The sequence below is a fragment of the Ursus arctos genome, unplaced genomic scaffold (assembly GCF_023065955.2).
Source record: "Ursus arctos isolate Adak ecotype North America unplaced genomic scaffold, UrsArc2.0 scaffold_10, whole genome shotgun sequence".
In the NCBI taxonomy this organism is placed as follows: Eukaryota; Metazoa; Chordata; class Mammalia; order Carnivora; family Ursidae; genus Ursus; species Ursus arctos.
This window is the reverse complement of record NW_026622764.1, coordinates 26,441,491-26,460,452: the sequence shown is the minus strand read 5'-3', so window position 1 is coordinate 26,460,452 and position 18,962 is coordinate 26,441,491. Positions and strand designations below refer to the sequence as shown.

General features: G+C 34.6%; 1 long non-coding RNA gene across 2 annotated transcripts in view; it reads left to right on the top strand.

The window, feature by feature from the left end:
* Positions 1-18,962, top strand: part of LOC113251072 (uncharacterized) — a 185,978-nt gene that overhangs the window by 111,753 nt on the left and 55,263 nt on the right. The window contains exons 3-5 of one of the 2 annotated variants that reach the window (XR_008957750.1): positions 11,909-12,036; positions 14,030-14,235; positions 18,685-18,753. This is a non-coding gene — a long non-coding RNA (uncharacterized LOC113251072). The remainder of the gene's footprint in view (positions 1-11,908; positions 12,037-14,029; positions 14,236-18,684; positions 18,754-18,962) is intronic. The other variant, XR_006408920.3, reaches the window with a different exon arrangement.

The window sequence follows — 18,962 nt, the reverse complement described above, 5'->3', positions numbered from 1 at the left end:
ATAGCCTGATAATCTGGACTTCTAGCAAGCAACCAAGTCATGCTGGGTGTTGTGGGGCACAGTTTGAATAGCATACACAAATGTTTTCTAATTTCCCTTGAGCCATCCACACACATCAATTAAATGAAGCACTTAATAATATATACAGAGGCAGTCAGAAGTAGTGACACCAATTTCTCATCTCCCCAATGTCTCTCTTCTGTTTTCCAGGTGAGATATCTCACAGGGTAGATGTGGCTGGTGACAGAGTAATGTTAATAATGTACCTTGAACCATAGTTTGATTTCAGCTAGGCTCCTGTTATAGTTTTCCCTTTACCCCAAAGGGGATCAGACTAGAATTTACAAATGAGCCTCTGATTATCATGGGAGAAAGCGGAATGTGCACTATTGCTGTCTCACACCATCACATTGTTTTTGGAAGGAGAGACCTGGATCTTCTTGCTTCTTCTCCCTTGATTGGTTACATTAAAGCAGAAACTTTATGTCTATTGACTTCTCACCTTTAAGGCCCGTTCATAAGGATGGTGTCTTACTTCTTGGTAGCTCAGCAGCTTACCTTGCTAAGTGATACAGATTTCCATTATTTGGAAAATACTTGCGGTCACATTCATCGACCAGCTCAAAAGTGTTACCTGTTTTCTGATCAAAGTACTTGTTTGTAAACTGACAGGATTCCCGTTCTTTTTATTTATTTACTTTTAATTTTTTAAATTTTTAAAGGATTTTTATTTATTTACTTGAGAGAGAGAGAGAGAGAGAGAGAGAGAGAAAGGCAGATTCTCTGCTGAGCAGGGAGCCTGTTGCAGGGCTCTATCCCAGGAACCCGAGATCATGACCTGAGCTAAAGGCAGACGCTTAACCGACTGAGTGACCCAGCTGCCCCTGTGCGCCTTTTCTTATCTCTTAATACTGGGAACATCAAACAGAAAATTTAAGGCAGTCCCTTTAAACCCACAGAACTAAAAACCATAAAAATATTGATGTATATTCTTAAGCAATTTTTAGGCTTATATTTTCTTTATTCAGACATAAGTTGTAAATTCTTTTTGGCAAGGATTATACCCTTGTGTCTTTGAGAACACTTATAGCTCTGTATAATGATTTGTATACAGTGGCACTCATTTTGTATTTTTAATCAAATGGGTTTTAACTTCAAGTTTAGTAAATATTTTCCAATGACACTTTATTGCCTCCAAAGTACACAAGGAATGATTAACAATTACTTGGTAAGGTGGGCATAACAATGTTAGATGGTATTGTTGAGTTTTCTCTTACTTTAAATATTACACATACACACAAAAAAACAGAATATATTGTATGGTGATTAATTGCTTTTGCCAGATGTACATGAGTGAGTGTGTGTGTGTGTGTGTGTGTGTATGAGAGAGTCTAAAAGCAGATAGAGTCTAGTGTGCTTTAAGTAAGGACAACTTTTGAAATAACTTCCTAAATGATACATACTACTTAAAGTGATAAAATAAAATTTAAAATGTGGTCAGGGCTGTGAACACTTAGAGTGTGGTAATAAAAGCTAAAATGAGGTCTCCAAGTTCGTGGACTACCAAAGGAGAGAATAGTAAAATCGATAGCACACATGAAAAATTTTCAAGTAATAATAAAAAATAGAAGAAAGAGAACACACATTTTCATTGGGGAACGAAAGACTCTACTAAGTCCAGGAAAGTCCCTGAATCATCTCAAATACAGTTTTTCAAAATCTACATGGAATTTTCCTAGATCTCACGTCCTATGACCAACTAGAGAGCACAGAGAAGTTGTTAGATTCAGTTGGATAATCCTGTGTCCTAAGCACTTTTTCACACTTGATGACCCAAGATTATTTTTTTTTAAAGATTATGTATGTGACAGAGAGAGAGACAGCCAGTGAGAGAGGGAACACAAGCAGGGGGAGTGGGAGAGGAAGAAGCAGGCTCCCAGCGGAGGAGCCCGATGTGGGACTTGATCCCGGAACGCCGGGATCACGCCCTGAGCCAAAGGCAGACGCTTAACGACTGCGCTACCCAGGCGCCCCTCAAGATAATTATTAATAGCACCTCTTTTACTATCAAAATGTCATTAAAATGGATGATAAATTGAAGAATAACCTACCCTTGGGCAGAAAAGGAAGATAAATAGAACTAATAGAAACAGAAACATATGCTCCACCACTAGCATCATATTAGTCTGTTTTGTGCTGAATTGGAGCAAGAGTGAATTTTCTACTAAGCAATAACGAACAGCTTGTACCAAACTAAAGGGCAAGGCAAAGAGGAAGGCAGTGGGAGGAAAAACTACAATATTTGCTGGAATATATCCTTCAGTGACGTAGTCTTTGCTCAAGGTCTCAATTCTTGACTCATCAGCTTCTTCCCTTAAAAGCTTGGAGCCAGTGATTCTGTCTAGAGCAGGCAAATCCGTCTGCGGTAGAGGTCAGTGCGAATGGAAGCAGATGAGGAAATAGACTCCCACGCCTTAATCGCCTTCATTTTTTTTTCTTTCTTTTTTTCTGGATGAACATCTGTTCTTGTCGTAGAATCAGGAGACTAATATCATAGGAAGTAAAGGCTATTTCCTAGACTGGTCTGTTGCCCAATACCACATCCTGAGGTGCTGAGAAGAGAAAGAACAGCTGGGAAGATACCAGTGCCAGCTGCTAGAAGCCTGTTACCATGATTTTTAATGATCAAATGTAGGAAACAGGGTATGTTAGAACTTCATGGAGACTTAAACTTGCAAAGGTTTCTTTAGAAAAATCAAAGGCAGAAAAAAAACCCCACATCTTACAAGGAATATAAAATAAAAATTACTTTGTAATGGGAAGAAAATCATTCCATTTTACATTTTGTAAATACACCAAATAGTGTGTAAACAGGATTTTATCCTGAGTATTTATGTTTTGCTTCTCTAATATTGGTTCTCACACTCTCAGTTGATAAGAACAGTGTTTCTTTTCTCTCTACGGTTTACACATAGATGCAAATCTTGGAGTCATCTTTGACACCTTCCTCTGACTTTTAATTTTGTTTCTTTTTTTTAAAAGATTTTTTTAAGTGATCTCTACACCCACCCAACGTGGGGCTTGAATTTACAATCCCGATATCAAGAATTGCATGCTCCACCAACTGAGCCAGCCAGGCACCACTTAAATTTGTTTCTTTATCACTCTTATGAGATTCCTCTGATTCTATCCTCATAGGTACAACTGTTTTTCCTTGAAACAATTTTGGAAACTGTCATTAACTGAATTTCCTTAAAGCAACACTCTCTAAACTTTCTGGCTCAAAATCCTTCAATGAATTGTCCTTGATTTCCAGATAATATATGAAATATTTTAGTATTCAAAATCCTTCAACATTTGATATCAATAAATTTTCCAATGGTATTTTCTATACTTCCTTTACATAAAATCCATGTTCTACACAAATTGGAATATTTTCTATGGCAGGAAAGACCCTTCACAAGTCCATCTGTCCAGTTATACCACATATACCCTTTGTTCCAACCATGTAAAACTCTCCAATCGTCTTCTAATGCTTTCAGATAATTCATGTGTTTGTGCTTTTGCAAAATGTTGCTCCCTCAAATATCTTCTTTCCTTCAGTGTTTGAATTCCAAGACTTAAGAACACCCTGGGGAGAAAGTTACATCCAGAAGAATGAGACTGGACCACTTTCTTATACCACACATAAAAGCTAAAAATGGATAAAAGACCCGAATGTGAGACCTGAAACCATAAAAGTCCTAGAAGAAAATATAGGCAGTAATTTCTTTGACATTGGCCTTTGCAACATTTTTCTAGATATGTCTTCTCAGGAAAGGGAAACAAAAGCAAAAGTAAACTATCAGGACTATAGGAAAATGAAAAGCTTTTGCACAGTGAAAGAAACCATCAACAAAATTAAAGGAAACCTACTGAAAGGGAGAAGATATTCACAAATGATATATCCAATAAGGGGTTAATGTCCAAAATATATATAAAGAACTTATGCAACCTAACACCAAAAAGCAAATAATCCAATTAAAATGGACAGAACAGACATTTTTTCCAGAGAAGCCATACAGATGGTCAAGAGACACATTAAAAGATGCTCAACATCAGTAATTGTGTGGGAAATGCAAATCAAGACCCTGATGAGAAACCTTACACCTGTCAGAATGGCTAGAATCAAAAAGACAAGAAACAAGTGTTGGCAAAAGATGTGGAGAGAAAGCAACACTTGTGCACTGTTGGTGGGAATAAGAATTGGCACAGCCACTATGGAAAACAGTATGGAGGTTCCACAGCAAAGTAAAAATAGAAATACCATATGATTCATCAATTCTACTACTGGGTATTTACCCAAAGAATATGAGAACACTAATTTAAAGAGATGTGCATCCTTATGTTTATTGAAGCATTATTTACAATAGCCAAGATTTGAGACAACCTGTCTCCAGTGATAGATGGATGGATAAAGAAGAGATGGTGTGTGTGTGTGTGTGTGTGTGTGTGTGTGTGTGTGTGTGTGTATAAAAAAAGGAATATTATTCAGCCACAAAAAATAATGAGATCTTGCTATTTGTGGCAACATGAATGGATTTAGAGGGTTTTACACTAAGTGAAATAAGAGAGACAGAGAAAACAAATACCATATTACTTCATTTACATGTGAAATCTAAGAAACAAAACAAACAAAAAGCAGAAACAGACTCATAAATACAGAGAACAAACTGATGGTTGCCAGAGGGGATGAGGTAGGGGTTGGTCGAAATGGGTGAAAGGAATTGGGAGAAATTGGTTTCCAGTTATGGAATGAATAAGTCATGAGGATAAAAGGTACAGCACAGGGAATAGAGTCAATGGTATTGTAATAGCATTGTATGGTGACAGATGGTAGCTACACTTGTGGCGAGCACAGCAGCGTAACACATAGATTTGTTGAATCACCTGAGACTAATATAACATTGTATGTCAACTGCACTTCAATTACAAAAAAAAAAAAAAGAACACCCTGGGGAGCCTATCCCCATTTCCCTTGCAGAGAGGATCACTTATCGTTTTGGGCACCCCTATATTCAGTGCATTTCTTCATAAACATGCTTGTGGCAATATGCCACTGTACTAGGTTTAGTCCTCTCTTTCTCTCCTGCCAGACTGGTGAGACACTTGAGGGCTAAAACACTATTTTGTTCATTTTTGTCCATCTCACTATTGTAACAGAGTTCCTGGTATATAGTTGGTTCTCAGAAAGTTAATGTTGACTACATGAATATTCCTTATTTCTTGAAATGCATTTTTTCATATCTGTACCATTTTAGGAGACATTTTCTCTTCCTAGTAACTCCTTTGACTCCCAATCAACTTGTGCTTTCAGTTGTTAGTGGTGAGAGAGTGCATGGGCTTTGAAATGAAGCCATCTTTGTTTTGAGAACCACGACTCCACTCCCAGCCTGAATTACATGCTTTCAAGACATTGTAGGCATAAATATATCACGAGCCTAGCACCTGACATTGTAATTCTTTCTTTATATCACAGTCCTAACCACCTGGCTGATGACTATATCAATACAGGAACCATATTTTAAAAAACACCTTTGTAATTTAGTATTTAGTATTTTGCCCTGCATATGGGAGGTGCTCAATAACTGTTACTGAATGTGAATTGATGGCTTTATTTCCATCAGCTTGACATTTCACCACCTAGAACAGCGATGTGCTGCTGACAACATGGGGGATTGTATTGCACACTCTTTTTTTCATGAGTTGCATAAGCTCTAGAGATACTCATTCTTTAGTTATTTACATCTTAAGGAAAAATCTTTTTTCTCACCTCAGTGTCCTTCTAAGTCAATTCTAAATCTATACAAATATTTCCTTTTTATATCCTCTCATTATAAAATTATCTTTCATATGGAATCATATGATAGGTCTTTTGAAAGCCCACACCAGTCATCTTCACTGATTTCCTCTCAGTCACATGTTTAGTTATTTCCAAAACAATCCACATATTGTAAACATGATTTTTCTGTTTTTTACAGAAACTATTTTCCTTTTGCACACTTATTATGTTTGTTTCATTGGCCCACCCACTAATATAAACTCCACATGTTCATCAAGTAAGAAATTGATACTCATTGGTCTATATTTCTCAGACTAACATTTATGATATTTTACTTGGATTTGATTCACACTATGATTTTACAGTCCTACAGTATGGTAGAAGTGCAATAATAAATTTTACCTCTTGCCCAAGAGTTTTACATTTTCATCCTTTTATTTTTCAACCTCTTTCATGGATATAATTCCATTCTAGGAAATTATGCTGATAAATACGGTTAATTTTACATTAGGGTTTATTTTCTCTACTTCTAATAAATATTTAGGAATAAGCATCTGTCAGTTTTCCTCAATAAAGACAGACCAAGTCATGCAGTTCAATATTAATCTCTACTGGTTCATCTCCTCCATATTCCCCACCCCCCCACTTTTTTTTCCCTAGAGTACACAGCAATGTCTGGCTAATAAACAGTTTACTTATTGTCTATCTTTCCTCATTGAAAAGGGCCATGGAGGTGGGGACATGAGGCTGTTTTGTTTATTGATTTTTTTTAGGCTATTATATTCTAGAACCTTGAACAGTGCTTGATGTAGAATAGGTCTACTATAAACATATGTTGAATAAATAAATTCATTTATTATTTTGTTACTTCTACTTATTCCTGAGCATGTCTTCTGCATATTGATCATTAAATGCCACTGTTGTCTTTCTCTTATTGATGAACTGAATTTTTTATATTCATTTACCTATTTCCCTGCCCTTCTTCTAGCTGCTTATTTCCTTTTTCTCTATTGAATATTCCATAGCTTTTTCATTATTTATGCCACTAGAAAGAAATTTTAAAAGGAACTTGGAATGGAGAAAATAAGTCAATATTTTACTTACATCTTGTGAAGAAAAAGCATCTGATAAGATTCAAAAAGTCTATCAGCCAAAAAGCATTGCCCATCTCAGAAATGAGCTGGTCCAATCCATTTTGGATTGAAGTGAAGCATAGTGGAGTGGAACACCAGTTGGTACTCAAGCTGTGGAACCACCGTTGGATTTACTAACACAACAGCCATGCTTTCTCCTTAGGAACTACCATCCTTTTTGTAGTTATAGCATATTTTGTTGGAAGCATGTTTTTCGTTCACTGTTGATAGTTTAGCACTGGTTATTTTCAGTTCAAATGTGTCAGATAAAATGATACAGTATTTCAAGGTTCTTACATCAAAATCCATAAAATAGACATTTCGAAAATATTTTTTATAAATGTTTAAGAATATTAAAAAAGTCTGACTTTTTAATACTTGATCACTTTGAATGATGCCATCAGTTTCAGAAAGAACTTTTTGACTCAATCCATTCAAAATATTTAAAATTTAAATACCAGGATCCAATCAAATTGGTTTCCTTGCAAATAACTTAAGAGTTAGCCACATGAGATTCAGTAGGATTACATTAAACCTTTGATGAGGATTTATGCTCCCAAAGCATAGCAAAGGCAAATAGTTAAAGTTAGACAAATTTACATGCATACCCAGAAGTAACTGATCTTCAGGGGTGCAAGTATGGGACATAGAGAATTCCTATTTGTTTCTTTGCCAATTTCGCGCTATGTTTCTTCATTCAACCCATAATTGCATTGCTAAAGATTCCACTGTGGCAAGTGAAAAGATGAATGGAATTTAGGTCTCTTTTGTGAGCTCTAAGAGGAAGGAGAAAGGACACAGTAAAGCTTTTATTGACCCAACTCCAAATCCAGTGTGTCTAACTAGGAAATTGTTCATTCAGATGAAAGCTAAAAAGCATCTCAGCCTAATGTGGCTGAGACAGCAAAATCAATTTTGAACACAACAGCTCTGTTTAGTAAATGTTTAAAGGAGCAAAAAAGGGCCTGCACAAATTAATAAGTGATATTAAGAATAAGGCATATATAGCCTATCCCATATATCCCTTTTATAATATGCTATTTTATAAATGCTAATTTACTGGTAAAGTAAAAATGAGTATTTTCTTCACCCATTAAAAGAAAAAAAAAACACTATCTTACCAAAACAGTGGTTCTTCTGTAACTGTTATTTTTAAGATCACAATTAATTTATGCCTCTGACCTAAACTTTCTTTCCAGAGATAGTATGGATTTACTTTCCCTATGAATCACATTTTATCCCACTCCTCTAGCATAAATAATTCTTGTCCATATTCAAGGATATGTTTTGCTTTTTATTGGCTGATACTTTGCTTAATGCCAATTTTAAAAGAGGAGGAAGCAATATTTAAATGGATTTTTATAACTCATTCTAGGAAGAAAGAATTTTTTTGGAAGAAAGGATTTTTAAGTGGCTGATTGCATGATGCTATGAAAGAAACATCCCAATAAACATCTGTTTTTATTAGACTTCTTGGACAATGAATTAGAGTTTGTTAGTGATTGTCTAACTTCCACTATGAAAATTTTTTTGGCTCCAGATACATGCAAATTAACTTATTTCCACTGTACATCTTTTTGTTATCCATGTTTTGATAGATAAGATCTAGATTTAGTAATTGTCAATCAATATAAGCCTTTAAAAATATCTTTATCTAACAATCACTTCCCCATACTATGTTCTTAATGAAAATGTCATCTCACCTGATTATGTTTTCATACTGACATACTATATTCTATATTCAACCACTCTTCACTGGCTTTATATTAGGGAATGAGGTAATCACTGAAAATAATTTTTTTCCTATAATAGCATATTATATTTAATATATTCAGCATGGTAAGCATTTCAGATTTCAGCATAAGGTAACCAATAAGTCTTTAAATATTTGTCAAATGATGAGTTTATATTTCCTTACATTGGAAGGCATCTGTTTTATAGACATCAATATCTTCTTGATTTCAATTAAATAAAGACTGATAGGCTAGACTCTGGGATGTACCAATAAAAAATACCACAACAACTGATTCGATTCAAATGCAGACTTATATTGTATGCCATGCTCCTGCCTATTTGTACCCACAAGTATAAAAGAACAGACTGTTTTGCCAGCAACTTAATCTAGTATTACCTCTAAAATCACCAGCATAATCTGGACTATTCTGAAGTGTCCATCACGTGATCATTATTGTAGCTGGAAGAACTGATTTGATTGCTATTAGTTTGTTGAAGATTCTATGGACAGATACAATTGTGTTGTGCAGTATTGAGCTATTTGTGTCATCACAGTATGTAGTTTTGTATTAATATGTTACGAAATAGAAATGCACATGTAAATTCATTTTAAAGGTCAAAACAGGTATGTGCAATTTGGTCTTTTCCCACTATATCTTTTATGTTCCAGTTATGAGTTTCTATAGGACTTCCATGCATCATGCTTTTTCTTTTCTGCTTTTGCTCTTACTTCTGTAGAACATCCCTCATACACTCTCCTGGGTAATTCCTTCTCAATTTAGATGATATTTTAACACAGAGTGTTAAGACTCTATACCTGAACCCGGACTAAGTACTCTGGTAACACAGTATTCCCACTGTTGCATGTACCAGATTCTATATATATATGTATATGTGTATGTATATATATATATATATATATATATGATTTCTTTGAAAAATTATGTGTATTTAAGATGTTCAATATGATGATTTGATATGTATAAATGTATAATATTGTGGAATGATTATCAAGATCAAGGTGATTAATATCCATCATATTTAAATGATCCACTAGTATATCCATTTTATCCATCAACTCCTCAAAGACTGACCATTTTAGTCAACTTTGTACCTCAGTGCTTATGACAAGACCCATTGATACTAAATTCTCAGGAACTGTTTTATTTTGTTTCATCTTTGTTTTTTGGCTTTAATATCTTTATTATAAAATGAAACAAATACATGAGGCCATATAAAATAAATGAGTAGATCAATAATTTTTAAAGTTGAACATACCCATAATCACCACCCAGATTAAAAAAAAATTAGAATGATGCCAGCCACCCCAGAAGACACTCCATTTTCCCCATCCCAGACACAACCCCCCCACCACTCCAAAAATAACAATTATAGTATCATTTCTGTGCTTTTCTTTATATTTTATTACACAGGTATAAATCCTTAGATGGTAGTTTACTCTTGCCTATTAATTTTTAATTTGATTTTTTTTGATTTTACAGGTTTCATGTTCATTTACTTATTTTTCTTATAATTTATCTGTTTTAGAACCTGGACTATTTACAGTTTCCTACACTCTGGGTTTTGCTGATTTCCAACTGTTGAAATTTCTTCTGTCCTTCCAGTTTCCTATATCTAGACCCAGAGGCTTGATCAGACCCAGGTTTGATACCTTTGGTTAGATGATAAGTTATGATGTGCTCATTCATCAGGAGGCATATAATTTCTAGTTTTTGCACTTTTATTTTATTTTGGTTTTTGTTAGCAGCCATCAATGCTTACTGCCTTGACCCGTTGATTCACTGAAAGTTGCAGAATGACGTTATAATTCTTTTAATTATTACTTGGTATATTTTAAAAATAAACTTGGCATACTTTTATTTAACGGTTTTCTAGATAATGTATTTGTTCCTTATCCTTCAAAACTGTCTAATTAGGTTCTTAATAGCATTATTAGTTCTACAACTAACTACATATTGTCACCAGTCAAATGTATATATCTTCATGTTTATAAAACAAAATGTTTAGATTATTTATTTTACAAAGTTGCTCAAGTGAGTAAGCACAATAAAATGTGTTGTTTAATAAAAATACAAACGTATAATTTTCAATATAATCTGTTTTAAGGACTAAACTGATTTTTTTTAAAAAAGAAAACCAAACTACTTACTTCCTAGAGCCAATAACTTTGCTGTTAGTTTTATCAGGATCTTCTGGGAAGTATTTATTACTTTATTTTTTTCCAGCTTTTTGAGATATAATTGACATATAACTTTGTATAAGATTAAGATGTACAATGTGATGATTTTATGCATGTATACATTGCAAAATGATTACCACAGCAGAGTTAGTTAACATCTCTATCACCTCATATAATTATTTTTTCTGTGTGTGGTGGATCATATGGTAGTTCTATTTTTAATTTTTTAAGGAACTTCCATACTGTTTTCCATAGTGGCTGTACCAATTTATATTCCCATCTATATTTTAGATAATTGATTAGATAATTAATGGATAATTGATTTTAGATCATTGAAAATTTTAGATAATTGATTTGAGACTTTTTGCCTTTTCAAATAGAAGTATTTACATTGTGAATCCTCCTCTAAGTAATTCTTTAGCTGCATCCTGCAAATTTAAACTAGTTGTACTTTCATTCTAAGTCAATTCTAAATATCTAATTTTCTATAGGACTTTGTTTTGATACATTAGTTATTTAGAAGTATTTTTGTTAAATTCTCCAATATTTGGGGATTTTTCTGTTGTTGATTTATACATTAATTACATTGTGGTCAGAGAACATATTTTGCATGATTTCAATCCTTTATAAAATCATTACATTTTTCCTTTTTGGGGGAGAGGGGCTCAAATTATGATCTACCTTGGTGGATAATTTATATGCACTCAAAAAAAGAAGGTGTATTTTGCTACTGGGTGGAGTGAACTAACACCAGTTAGTTCAATATGTTGTCTACTTATTCTATCAATTAATGAGTGAGGAGTGTTGAAGTCTCCGACTGAGTTGTGCATTCAATCCCATTATTTTTTGCTTCATGTTATATGAAACTCTCTTGTTAGATGTGTACATACTCAGCATTGTTATAGCTTCTTGTTGAATTGACCTCTTTATCATTAGGACTTTGGGTTTTCCATCTAGTTTCTCTATCAATTTTATGTGGGGATTGAAAAAAAAAGAAACAACCTCTCATTACCTTTTCAGAATCCTCAGGAAAAAACTTCACATGAATAAAGTGACCAAGAATATTGGAAGCCCATAAACTGCCTTTATACGTAGTAAAGAAAAGATACCCTCTCTCACCGGGCACACATATATGAACATGTATTTTGGTAAGCAAATAATGTGTGAATTGGAAAAAGGTGCTTCCTCCTATGGATGCATGCAGCCCCTGGCCAGGTACACAAGTTGGTGTGAAGCATCAGGCTAGATTTTTGCCCCCAGTCACCGTTAGTGTAGGTCCTTCTGTGCTTTGAGGAAATGAACAGAGTTACCCGTAAACATATACCAGAGTGGTCCGGGTGATTACTTCCGATGAATATACTGCAAATAGTTTATGCTCCAATGATATATTTTCTGTGCCATACCCATAATGATAATACATAAAGTATGGAAAGGAAAACTAAAAACTCTTAGGTGGGATCAAGCAAAGCATAAAAATCTCTGTGGTTGTAAATGAAATAGAAATACATGAGTCAGATGAATTCATGGGGGTGCTGTACTTGTAGCGTCCTGTGGCAGTCAGGAAGTTACTCCTTCAGGGTCATATGAAGTAAGTGTTTTGTGTGAGATGGTGGATGTGAGCCAAGGTAACTGCATGAATATAGGGGTTTGGTTGGCACTCGTCCCACCTTCCACCTGTGTAAGAAACCCGAAAAAGATTCTTCTAGTTGCTTTCTGTTTCTATGGGTTATAGGAAATGGTGAGCCTGGGGACATGAGAGGAAATAAGACAGGATCACCATTAGGTCTGAAGCTTATTCGCCCTCGGCTCAGTGACTTGATACCTGCAACACCTTTAATGTCACTGCATTGCAGAAAAGACCACACTGTTAAGATCCCATCCTGTACTGGGGACCTAAGGGTGAATTTCTATGACCTTGCAGGAGTTTACTTCCAGCCTTTGCTGCTTTCCTGCAGATGTAAAGTAGAACAGGCTTATAGCTTAAGGCTGTTTACTATTTTACAGCTTTATTTGGGACATAATTGGAAAATTCTAAGTGCGGATGATATATTAAGGATGATAACGGCATCATGTTTATGTAGGACAATGTTCTCGTTCTTAGGAGATAATATGCGGAAATATTTAATATTAAGGAGTCAATGATGAACTCCCAGATGATTTAGCAGAAAACTAATCCTTCTATCTATTATGTATGTATGTATTTATTATCTATTTGTCATCTATCATCTGTGCAGAGATGAAGAAATGTGGTGAAATATTAACATTTGATACATAGAGATGAAGGGGTATGGATGTTTATTGTAATATTCTATGTAGATTTGAAAATTTTCAAAATAAAATTAATAAAACAAACCCAAAATAGGATCTCTGAGGTCTTCTGACATACATCTTTTTGTTTCCATCTTCTAGCCACAACCCTGCTTTCGAGGATAATCAGGATGAAGGCCTTGGTCAATACAGTAAATTTCTCTTCCGGTTGTCTCAGTGATCTGATAAGCCCCAAATGACCAGGCAGCAATCTTAAATTCCAGTTTAATGTGATATTAGGCCATTATACCCCCTGGTAAAATTATTCTCCTTCACTAACAGAAGAGAATGTTCAATGAGAAGAAGAAATGCTTTACTAAAGAGTTATTTGGGTTCATTTTTTGACATTTTTTGAGCAGTGAATTCTGATCATGGGAGAAATAATACTATGTATCAAATGCCGATTTAAAGCATAGATCACATCTTGAAGAACTGAGCCGTCTGCCATTTTCCATCTCTCTTCTCCCTCTGAGACTCCTATGATGTATATATTGGTTTGTTTTATGCATGTCAATACCAGTTAGGATCCTTTTAGATCTAACATACAATGGGAAAGGAAGAACTTCACAGAGGAATGAGTCAAGGTGTATGGAGGATGATGGACAAAAGGAGCTATATCCAGGGAGCAGATGTGGCTTATTCAAGGAATATTCTCCCTCTTCAGGGTAGATGAGCCTCAAAATGTTTGCCTAGTGTATTTCAGAGTTTTACATGTCTCCATCTGCTATTTATCCCCTATTGTTTTTAGCAACAAGGTTGTTTTTTGAGGTCATCTTACTCCTATTTCTTCATTTTACATTGGATGTGTATGGGTGAAATAGCATGTCTTTTTAGTTCATAGGTTTCAACTCAAGAGGGGCCACTTCTGAATGTAATGTGGACAGCCATGAATCATTTCCTAATGGAGAGACTACCACGACTTATCCAGAGATCCTGCTCCTCAAACTTGATGAAGTGACTGGATGAGACTTGTGTGTTGTCGCCATTGAGTGTGCTTTGAATGCTAGAAGGAGAATGTTCCAAATATCAGTGACCAGAAGGTAAGACGGTGGCAATCTCTGGAGGCACAATTATATTCCAGTTCTTCTCTTTTAGAGTATGTATTAGGATTGGTCTTCCCTTTCTACATGAGTGGAAATGACATATGTCTTTTAGGAGCCACTGAATGATTCACTACCACCCCATTCTTCTACCACACTAGTTATACAGGCAAGTACTGAGGTGGAGCCTCTATCAGACTGGATCTCTAGTGATACAGATGGAGTATTTTGTACAAGCCATAACTAACTAACTAACGAAAATAAAATATTTAGACATTGAAGGCTGATTTTTGTTTTTTAACTGTATCTAACTAGGCTACACTGGCATTGATACTACCTAAAAGTAAATCTGGCTTCAAAGAGGTACATACAAATAAAGTCCTTAGAAACAAAGAAGATTTTGGTAAAGGAGCTGGTGATGAGCACTGAATCCATTAAAAAAACAGAACCAAGATTATATACTGGTTGGAATTATGGTTTAAAAAGAGAAAAATAAATATTTGAGGCCTTGATAATATAAAAATAAGAACATAATTACAAAGTTTCATGAGATAAAGGAATAGTAACAGTCTTAAAATCTTAATATTTTATAAGAGGAAGTAAAATAATAATGTATAAATTAAAATATTAAAATGACTCTAACTTCATAATACTTAAGAGGATATCTTTTGTGCTAAAAGAAGACTGATTAAAGTTCAGAAATTAAAAAAAAAAGTTCGGAAATTTTTTTTCCTTTTTTTTTTTTTTAAGATTTTATTTATTTATTTGACAGAGATAGAGACAGCCAGCGAGAGAGGGAACACAAGCAGGGGGAGTGGGAGAGGAAGAAGCAGGCTCATAGTGGAGGAGCCTGACGTGGGGCTCGATCCCATAACGATGGATCACACCCTGAGCCGAAGGCAGACGCTTAACCGCTGTGCCACCCAGGCGCCCCAGAAATTTCTTTATTTTTAACTCAGGTCCTCTTTGGTTAATTTAATTACAACAAAATTTAAATAAAATTTACTTTAATTTTAACTATCATGGAAAATATTTTGTAGGTTTTACAAAACCATGTACGTCCATCCATTCACCTATCCACCCATCTGTACATCTGCCATCCACTCACCTGTCATTCTTTTGTATATCCTTCTATTTAGTATGGATATAGTGTGGGTATAGGCCTGAAATGCTATTTATAGCAAGGTAATTATAGTAATTTATGGGTATTGGGATTTTTAGTGATATTTTCTCATATGTTTTGTACTTTTCTGTATTGGATGCCTTTCTTCTATCAAATTTTCAAAACCATAACCTCTTAAATCTTACGAAAAAAAAAAAAGACAGATTTCTTGGCTTCAGTAGTTCAGGTACTCTATTTAGATAACATGAAATCAAAAGTTCCTATTATGTTCAGTTTCTATCAAAACTTTTCATCTCAGTAACTTTAACACACCAGAAAAAAAAATGACTTTGAGGGGAAGTAATAGGATCTGTTGGATAGTGTTCAAATCCAGCATTTTACTTGTTCAATAGCATACATGGAAATAATCTAAGAAGAGAGTGGGGTGAATGCCCATATTTGTTTGAAGTCACATAGTAACTCAGAGCTTGAAAATAACTGTTCTGTAAGGCTTCATGTCCTCTTCACTTCACACCTAATTTATCAATGAATACATCCGTATTGGATTTGGGAAATCAAATTATTACTAGTCTGGTGATTAAACTGCCCTATCCATCTGCTAGTATATTATCATTATTACTTGAACCTAGCTCCATGATAACAGACATTATAAATCACTTCTGCTAAATTTGGGCAGTGAGTGTATAAAATCTTTTAGAAAAAAAAATGAATGCTCAAATCAGATTTTGTTCTGTATTAAAATTAAGACAAAATACAAAATGCAATACAATTAAGTTGAAATCGAAGTAGATTTTTGGAAATGGTAGTGTCTAATGGTGTCTCCAAGTAGCAGTGCTTTTTCTTGGATGATCTGGTTGTGATTGAATCCAGAGAGATTTCTAGCCTAAGGATAGCCATGCACATGTTAGGTTGTGATGTTTGTTTAATTAATGTGACTTATTTTGTGCCAGCAATAATCGTCGTACTTTAAGTGCACTTGTAAAGCTTTTTTATTCAGTAAGAATCTTTGTTCTTTTAGAAATACACTGTTTATTCTTGAAGTCACAGAACAACGACTGTAGCTATTTTCTAAAATCAGAGTTTGATTTCTATGTTATTTCCATGATCTGCTAAGAACATCCATGTAACTGAAATCAAGAAGATATGGTAAAGTCATATGACAACCTTGCTATTTGCTCACTATACCATGGTTAAAAATAGAATGAAAAGCAGCCTAGTTGTACAAGCAGTTTTCCACTTTCTTATTACTATGAATGGAACAAATGATTTTAGTATTTTTAAAAATACCTATCCATTTAGTAGATATTATTTGGATGTCTCCTGTTTATACAAGGTACTCAGGAGGTGCCACAGATATGTGGTCTCTCAAAGCATTTGCCATTTAGCAATGTTCTTCCACAAAAATCATACAGCCATGTTTGCTACAAGGTTTCAGAGTCTTCTGTACCTGCTTTCATGGCACTTATTCTTCATTATGTACTTATTTTAAATAATTTGTTAAATGTCTACCTTTACTGCTGGGATTTAATGTGGGTACCCCACGTGGGTGGGAGCAGTGTCTCTTCCATTGATGACTGTATCCCCAGTGCCTAACACAGTGCTAGCCACGCCCCTGGCACGCTAGTTACATATTTTTGACTGACTTATGCAGATTATGGGAACTGTTATGAGAGAAGTACAATCAAAAGGAAGGCAATTAGTGAAGTATAAACTACTATGTGGAATCTGTCCTAGTTTGGGGAAGTGGTTCAGATTAAATGCATTGAAATTGGGAGAGAAGGGGTAAGCCCAAAAGGACTGGCATGTTCAATGTTTTGAGGCAACTGAGGAGGAATGAGTATTTATGAAACGGTGAAGTACTCGATTCCACTAGATCACAAGTTAGATGTCAGGAAGTCATGCCAGGAGGCTGGTGGGCATTGGAGAGAACACCTGAGTCAGATTATTAGAATCTAATGTGCAAGCCTAAGAAATGTTAAGTTTTTGTTTAATGAGATGCTGAGGAAATTTAGTAAGATTGTATAATTTAGGTTAAAGACTAAAATAAATTACATTTTAGTTGCATATCCATAATCTCAATTTTCTAAAAAAAATTTAAGAGCAGAAAAGGTTTTTAAGGGCAGAAACTATACATTTTAATGGTTTAATCACAGTAACTGACATAGTGCCTAGTGCCTTTTGGGTGTTTGGTACATGTTTTTGATTAAATGGTCATTAGAATTTGTTAAGTGAAATAATATTCTATAAGGTGTGAGTGACTCTTGATTTGCACTACAGATAGATAATAGGTAGGGAACTAGGTAGGTAGATATGAAGACAAACAGTTAAAGGTAGATAGATGGATAGATAAATACAAACAAATATGCCCATATAAACACTCAAACACATAAAAACCTATATACACACCACCCTCACATAGACTCATACCCACATACAAAGGCATACATACAGATAGATCCACAAAACTACACATATTTTCATACAAATACATATCCAGGTACACAATCACAAGCACACACATACAGACATCCACACCGGTTTGTAAAAGACAACAGAGAAAATATTAGGATTTTGTTATAGGAAACACAAAGCTCATGGAATTATCAGGGAAAATGGTACCAGAAGAGCAAATAACAGATGGAAGAGGATTTAAAAGAACAAATTAAGGAATAAAGAGTTTAGTCTCCGTGAAGAAGAGGAGTACCCTAAGTGGATTATCACACTGCAGGCAGATTTCCCAAACCCATATTGAACACTGCCAAATACTTACTCGCAGATCAGATATTATCTACATGAGAATCTGAGTCTGAAGATGGATCGCATATCATAGTTACCAAATTTGACAATGTTTTAATTTCATTTTCCTCTATAGAATTCAAATGTTTGTTTTAAAGAGAATGGAAAATATAGATAAATAAAAGAAGTAAATTTTGTGGCCACAAAGCCAAAATTAAATAGTACAATACTATATATATATTATTCTAGCTTTAAAATCTTTAGAGCAAGTGTTTTGACTGGAAGTGTTGGGGTCGACTCTCTAAGGTTTAACTGGTTTTGTCCACTCTGCATCTCAGAATTTGTAAATTGTAATAGTTCAAGGGATTCATCTAATCTGGTTAGCCATTTGTGACAATATTGGGAAAGGTTATTTAGAATTATACTTCATGAACATACTAAAAGGATTAATTAAGAGTGATACAACCAACATTTAAAAAACATTATTCATTTAAATGTCAATGAATACAATCAATTTTATAGTGATGCATAAAGTATTTATAGTTTCTGTGTCTTTTCACTAAGAAGGGTAAAAACTCTTTCCCATTTAGGTAGATTTTGCTTAGGTGGGATGCCAGAGAGAATACCTGAAGTTGGACTATTAGGATTCGATGTGCAGGGTAAGTTGGAAGCAATTTTTCTTAGTTTTTCTTCATTTGATTTTTGCTAGAATCCTGCAAAATATTTCACTGGATATAGAATTTTGGGTTGTTAGTGTGAACAAGGAACAGACATTTCTTTCAGCTCTTGAAAAATGCGTCACTTTCTTCTGACTTCCATGGCTTCTGATAAGAAATCCAGTATAATTCAAATTGTTTTTTGCCTATAG